Consider the following 8,085-nt stretch of genomic DNA (forward strand, 5'->3'; position numbering starts at 1 on the left):
AATTCAATAGGATTTATTCAGGTTAAGTATTGACAGGGCTGTAGCCTCTGAATTACTCCTTTCAAAGTTTTTAAATTCTGTCTTTTCCCATCCATTAACCTTTTCTCTGATTTCCTCCCACCCATCCACTCTTTGGGGGCTGCATCTACACTGCAGAATCAATGCAGTCTGAAACCGTTTCAACTGACTCAAGGCTCTGGAATCTGAGATCTGTAGCTATTTAGCCACCATAAACTACAAATCCCAGGATCCCATAGGAGGGAGGGAGCCATGACAATTAAAGTGTTATCAAACTACTTTAATTCTGCAGTGTAGCAGCAGAGTGGGTTAAAAAACCCAACTGCTCAGCCACAGGCAGACCCACTCAATGATGGCTGAATGGTGAATCAACATAATAGTCAATGGGGGTTAATGGAGTTGGGATGAGAATTGGACTGTTTAGGCCTGGGATCCCCATTATTTTAGGCACAAAGTAGATCTCCAGCCCCAGTCAGTCCCCAAATAAGAGAGATGCTCAGATACTCACTTAAAACTCGTTTGTGCGCCTCCAAAAAACTCTTCTAACTTGTCAGTTCTGCACATGCGCAGTTCTCTCTCTTGGGCTGAATTGGTTTCATTTCCTCCTCCTCCCTCTCGAGAGAGGCAGGGCGTGGCTCTAAATAAGCCCCGCCTCTATGAGGGGGGGCTTTGCTTGGCTGGTGGACCAGGTGGCCACATGTCCTCCTTTTCCAGGATCTGTCCTCTATTTCGGCTGCTGCCCAGGAGGAATTCCACAATGTCTTCATTTTGAACATTTGAAGGATGGTGTTCTATTTGAGTGGAGGGTGACCACAGTCCTCCTTTTCCAGGACCTGTCCTCCATTTTCAGTCTTCTGTCCAGGAGGATGAGCCTCCATTTTGAACATTTTGAAGGATGGTTTTCATTTATGATTGGAGGATAACCACATGTCCTCCTTTTCAAGCACCTGTCCTCCATTTCAGCCTTCTCTCCAGGAAAGAATTCCACAATGTCCTCCATTTGGAGCATGACTGAGAAGCATGAATTTACTTTTATGTTAGTATTTTATGTATTTATTTATTAATCTATTTGCTTATTGTATTTATACCTCACTCAGAGCAGCCTACAAATTGTTAGTTAATCTGACAGTTCCCTGCCCTTTTTAGGCATCTAAAAAGACATGCCACAAAAGGAGAAGGGAATGGCAGTGGGGAAGGCATCTTCCTTAAATGGCCTACATTTTGTGGTGCCTTGTCCTCCTTTGTGGTTAAGACATCTGGTCACACTGCCAGTGGCGGACCTCTGTTGTTAACTGTCCTGGAATCAGCCTAGAGCCTTTTCACACTTGACAAATCCTGTGCCGAAACGGGATTTTAAAAGTAGAAACAAAAACAGCTTCATTTATACACCGCTTCATATTGAACTAACACCTGTAAGCTAATTGCCCCCAACAATCTGGGTACTCATTTTAGCAACCTCCTCGGAAAGATGCAAGCCTGAGTCGAGCTTGAGCCCTTTCGCTGGTATTGAACTCGCAACCTTGTGGTTTTGAGTGAGTGGCTGCAGTACAGGCATTTAGGGCTCCTCATAAAAAATCCGCAAATGAGGGCTGTTTTTCAGACGCGTTTGCGCCAAAGAGCAATAATGTGAAAATAAAGCAAATAGAAAGTTGACAATTGGAAGCATAATCCAATGGCAATCCAAACGCAATCATGGGTTTAACGTTATTGCGTGAGAGGTGATCACATGCAATTTCAGGCAATGGCAACCTATTTTCAGGCAATGGGAAGTCAGTTCGAACGCAATTTGAATTCATGTAAATTCGCTGAGCTAGCGAATTCATGTGAATGCGTTCTGGCTCCACTTTCTTTTCATTCGAAATTAATAGAAATTCCTCCCGTGTGATAAACTCCCATGTTTAAATATTGTGACTTGGAGGTCTCTCATTTATAAGGTTGCCATAGGTCAAAGTCGACTTTAGGGCAGTTAACAACAAAATCAGATTGTAGCCCCTGGAAATTGGATTTCATATAGATATCTGGTTAGCTTCTTCAGGAAGCAGGGGACAAGGCACTTGGACTGGGTAAATTAGAAAGTGGATTCCTTCATTTGCACAGCAGCAATCTGTCAGGGTTTGAAGAAAGATAATACATTCTTCTTGCACTAAAGAGGCAGAATCAGTTGTGTTTTATTTGGCTAGCTGTGTTTTATTTGCCAACAGAATTAGGAGTTTGCCTACCTGTGGTGTAATGCCTCTTTAAATCAACTGTGCTTTTATTGCAGCTGTACAGTATTTAATGGGCTGAGGCTCCTGTGTTTGTAAGGCCTTGTTTACAATGCTGTGCTGGAGTTCATGAAGAAATAAAGCATGCCTCTGCTGCTTTTGGAATTTTATCAGCTTGTGAGTCTGTCTTATACTAACTGCAACAGCAGACATTAGGCTGCCGCTGGAAACCACTCCTGTCCCAGCCAGGACTGTTAGAACATGTAAGTTCTGTCCAGTACTTTCTGTAGCATTGTGAGTGTAGCTTGACTTAGGGCTGTTGAAAATGACTTTAATCGAAGTGAGAAAAGTGCAAGAATGTACCAGTTTACAAGTTTTCAAATTTCAGTGTACTAAATTTCAGTTCCTGTTTGTTGTAGAGTAATAGTTTAAGATTCAAATTTTAAATAGTGTTCCCCTTGGCACTGGCATCACTGTGGTGTGTGTGTGTGTGTGCAGGGAGTGCAGCTTACACTAGGTGCAAGCTTCTTTGGTGCAAGAGAGACGAATGTGTGCCCTTCTTAGGTGACTCCCTTCACACCAGCTAGTAATGCCACTGCCCCTTGGTACTTCATAATAGCTTCTCTTGAAGATAACAGTCTGTATCAGAGCTTTTTAGTGTATCTTGTGAGGGAATGCCAATTACATTTTTTCAATGTAGAGACCCCATACTCATGACCATTGACTGCAGCCCTTTCTTTCTTTCTTTCTTTCTTTCTTTCTTTCTAATTTAATCTTTATACAAGCTTACATCAAATTATTCATTATAGTTGTCTCAATTTTACAAATTGAACCTAAAACAAGCCACTATATAATTTAAAAGGAAGTTATAATCTTAGGACCTTATCACACAGAGGCACTTACGTGGGTAAAACCTTGCTGAACGATTGCAGAAGCGTGAAGGTATGATCATCTGTCGTGCTTCTCTAACGTCACTGAGGCTTCCCACTTTCCTTCCATCGATGAAGTGTTTGCGGAGGAGCCAGGAGAAGCCATTTTTTGAATAAAGGGATATCCCATTATTCAAAAAATGGCTCCTCCATGAACATTTCGTCAATAGAAGGAAAGAGGGGAGCCTCAATGACATTAGAGAAGCACGACAGACAATCACACCTAAGTGCCTCCATATGATAATCCCTAGTTCTTTTTTTCTTCATGTGTTATTGCAAGTTGAAAGCTCTTCTCAGTTGTCTTCCCATTCTCAGTCATCTGAGTAGTATGTTCTCTTCTTCGACTTTTTCCTCTGATAACCGAATCCTAACTTAACTTAGGATCCTCGTATTCCAACAATCAAATTATAAAATTTACAAAATAATTTTTTACATTTACATCTTGCTTTAAATTTACCATCTTGAGTGCTTAACCAATTTTCCCCTGGTTCTTCCTTGACTATGACTGTGGTTTATCCTTACATGTATATCTAGATAAACACATCAATTTATTTGTGAAAGTGGCCATATATTTTAGATTTCTTTCTTTCCTGGAAGCACTCTAGGGACCAGTAGACAATGGCTCAGGAACCAACACCAAAGTACTGTACCACTACGTTGAGTAGCACCGGTCTATATGTCTTGGCTGAGTCACCATAACACTTTGTGGGATCTGTAGGCATAATTTCCATCTCTGTTCGCTGCTTGGGCCACATCGTCATATAGATAGATGTTCATGAAGAAGAGTAGTATGGAGCAACAGAGGCATCTGCCATGGGCATAAGAAGTTAATTAGAGCCCTGCTGAATCAGATATATGCCCTTGATGAAAAGCCAGATATCTGTTTGTTCAGAGACTTAATGAAAGCATCTGGAATAGACAGAATGGCACCACTGCATTGGCCCTCTGTCTGCTACAGTTGAGCCAACATGACACAGATACTTAGAAAGGGATCCAGGCAGTTACAAGGTGCTAAGCTTAGATTCTGTACTGCATAAATTGGTGGAAATCATTATTAAACCTAAAATTACCCAGTTTATACAAGAACAAGTCTGGCTAAAGAAGAATCAGCATGGCATTAACAAAGACAAGTCCTGCCTCACAGCATCATCCTTAAGGTGTGGGTGCTGAACCAAAGGGTTGGTTTTTTTTTGGGGGGGGGGTTGGCAGTGACCTGGCAGGGTTGGGGCCACACCCTACCCATCATTATCTACATCTTGTCCACCATTGCACTGTCTCTTTGCTAATCTTGTGAACCTGTTTAGGGAGAAAGACAGGATATCAGTTGTTCAGATAAATAAATCCTACATATCACATATGCCTAATCAAAAGTGGACTTCACTGAGTACAAATTCCACCAAGGTAAAAAAGTATAAGATTGCAATGTATTTCACAGTAATACTCCCGTCTTAAACAGAAACAGTGGTAACCACATTAGCCTATTGCTGCAAAAATAAGGAGTCTTGTAACACTTGGCAAAAGTGCTACAAGATTCCATTTCATCAGGTCTGTATCTGTATATACATGTATAGATACATGTTCAACAGACGCACACACTCACACAGAGGTACGCAAAGATACAAAAAGAAATACAACCAAACGAGAATCACTGGTGCAAAAGGTACAGTCTGTGCATGGTTTGTAACAATGGGGAACCTGAGATACCCTCAGCTTTGCCTTGTAACCTTCACTTGTTTTTCCACCAGTTCTTCCATCTTTTTTTCTTATAAAGAGGTGTGTCAGGGAGCAGAACAGAGAAAGATTAAGATGAAGACATCAAAGTCATGTTAATCCTGAAAATCAGTATGCATCTTATAGCATCTTTAAGACTGCATCCACACTGCCAAAATAATCCGGTTGGAATGCCATTTTAACTACCCTGGTTCTTTGCTCTGGGAATTGTAGTTTGTGGTGGCCCCAGAGCAGAGCCTCTGTTTGAAGTGCTCCAAAGGAGACTCCATCACTCTCCGGGGGGAGAGTGTTCCACTGTCAAAGAGCTCTTACTGTCAGGAACTTCTTCTTAATGTTAAGGTGGAATCTCTTTTCCTCTAGTTTGAATCCATTGCTCCAGGGTCCATTGTCTGGAGCAGCAGAAGACAAGCTTTCTCCCTCCTCAATATGACATTCCTTCAAATGTTTAAACAGGGCGATCATATCACCTTCTTTCTCCAGGCTAAACATACCCAGCTCCCTATGTCTCTCTTCATAAGGCATGGTTTCCAGACCCATTACTATTTTGGTTGTCCTCCTCTGGACACATGCCAGCTTCTCAACATCCTTTTTGAACTGTGGTGACCAGAACCGGACACAGATGCAACTTCTGCCAGCCTCAGAGGAAAGCAATGAGAAAACTTTGAAGAAATACTGGCAAGGAAAGCAGGGTAGGTCACACAGCTGGGAGTAGACTCACATGAAACATGGTGAACAGAGGTGGTCCTTTTCCTGGACATGTCCTCCATTTCAACCTTCTGTCCAGGAGGAATTTCAAATTGTCCTTCATTTTGAGCATGATGAAGAAGCATTTATGAGTGTTTTTAGCTTTGCTTTGGTCATGTCCTATATTTTTCTTGAAGGGCCTGCATTTGACAGTGCCTAATCTTCCTTTAGTGAGGACATCTGGTCACCCTGCCCACTGCCCTCCTTTGAGGCTGATGGAGGGTGCCTAGACATCCTCCTTTTCCTGGACATGTCCTACATTCCAGCCAAGACTAGACTGGCAACAGTTTCCCAGAGGACCTCTTCATCTGTTTTCCGCAGACTGTGGAGTGTCCTGCCGGAAGAGATTCGACAGCTGAATACACTGATGGCATTTAAAACAGCACTGAAGACACCGCTCTTCTGGCAGGCCTACCCAGTCAATTTTAAATGATGGCTTTTTAATTGGTATATTTTAAAGAATGTATTATATAAGTGTGTTTTAATGATTTTTTAATGGCATTGTATTTTAATTGTTGGCTTAATGTGTTTTCTTTTTTAATTGTGTTTTGTATTTTTAACATGTTGTCCCTCCCCTCCAGTCTTGAGGGAAAGAAATAAAATGTACTGTATTATTGTTTTTATTATTTCAACCTTCTGTCTAGAAGGAATGTCAATATGTCCTCCATTTTGAGCATGACTAAAAGCATGGCTTTACACTTAGATGAGTGGATTTTAGCTTTCCTTTGGGCATGTCCTCCCTTTGTCTTGAATGCCCTACATTTGGTAGTGCCTTGTCCTCCTTTGTGGTAAGGGTATCCAGTCACCCTGTGTAAAATCCCTTTGCATGCCTAAAAAAAGGTAGACATAATGTCTAGTCATAAACACATTGTATGAAATGCATTTACATTTCTACTGATTTTTTAAAAATCTTTTCTTTGGTCATGACCTCCCTTTTTCTTGAAGGCCTGTCATCTGGCAGTGCCTTGTCCTCTTCAGCGGTTAGAAGGATATCTGGATCCCCTGCCATGAAATCCCTGACCATTTCTACAGAATAAGGTGCCTGGAGGTGTGAAAATATGAGGAAGGAATAACAACAATCTAAGATACACAGATGACACCATAATACTAGCAGAAAACCTCACAGACCTGGAAACAGCTACTGAGAAAGAGCAAAGAAGAAAGTGCAAAGGTACACTTACGGGTGAACATAAAGAAAACATGACCAAAAAGAATGACCATGGAGATCTCATACCTGGGATCAAACATTGATGGAAATGGGGACTGCAGAAATGGAGACTGCAGAAATCAGAAGATGACTAAGAATGGGGAGAGTGGCTATGAAAGAACTAGAAAGTACAGTATCCTAAAATGCAAGATATACAATTGATCACAAATGTCAGAGTCATACAATAGCAATTACATTTCTGTATCGCTTACCAATGTAGTAAGCGGTTTACAAAGTATAAGCAAATTGCCTCCAACAAGCTCGGTACTCATTGCCATTGTATTCCCTATTACCACCTATGGATGTGAGAGCTGGCTTCTGCTCTAGGACCCATTTATTTGTCTTTTTGGCCATCCATGGGATCCTCAGCACTCTTCTCCAGCACCACATCTCAAAAATGAATGGATTTTCTTCCTGTCTTCTTTCTTCATTGTCCAGCTCTCACATCAATACATGGTAATAGGGAATACACAAGCTTTTAAGGAATTGTTATAAGGACAGGCTGGGATGTTGTACCAGTAAAAAAAATTGATACAGGTTTTTATATATATATATATATAGTTTCATCCATTCAAATTGTGTTTTATTCTTTTCATAACTATCTGTTTTAACATTGTAATAATTTAATTCTTTTAAATTTTTTTCTATATTTATAATTGTACCTTTTTAAAAAATGTTTTTAATTTTATCACTTGTGCTGCATCTACATTGCAGAAATAAAGTGTATGAAGAAGGAAGAAAGCAATATGTGGAAATGTCCATAAATCTTGTGACGCAGAAGTCTGCCTTGCCCAGCGCTTCTAATATTTGATAGCTATAGTATACTCGGGAATTGGAGTATAGTATACAGTGGACCCTTGTTATACGCTGAGGTTTGGTTCTAAGATCCTCCGTGGATAACAAAATCCGTGGATGCTCAAGTCCCATTAAATATAATGTTGTCCCTATAAGAAATGGAAAATCATGGTTTGATATTTGAAATTTATACTTTTTAAAAACATTTTCAAACCATGGATGCTTGAATCTGTGTATAAAAAAATCTGTGTATAAGAAAGGCTGACTGTACTCAGGTCAGTATACTATACTTACTGGTAGTATAGTATACTGAATATAGTATACTCAGTATAGTGAGTATACTATACTGTGTACAGTATACAATTATAGTATACTCAGGAATTGAAGTATACTTAGGAATTGATAATATACTCTGGAATTGAAGTTTTGTCTCTTTTGTAGGAACTGAACAACAACA

Source organism: Sceloporus undulatus, chromosome 6 (assembly GCF_019175285.1).
Source record: "Sceloporus undulatus isolate JIND9_A2432 ecotype Alabama chromosome 6, SceUnd_v1.1, whole genome shotgun sequence".
In the NCBI taxonomy this organism is placed as follows: Eukaryota; Metazoa; Chordata; class Lepidosauria; order Squamata; family Phrynosomatidae; genus Sceloporus; species Sceloporus undulatus.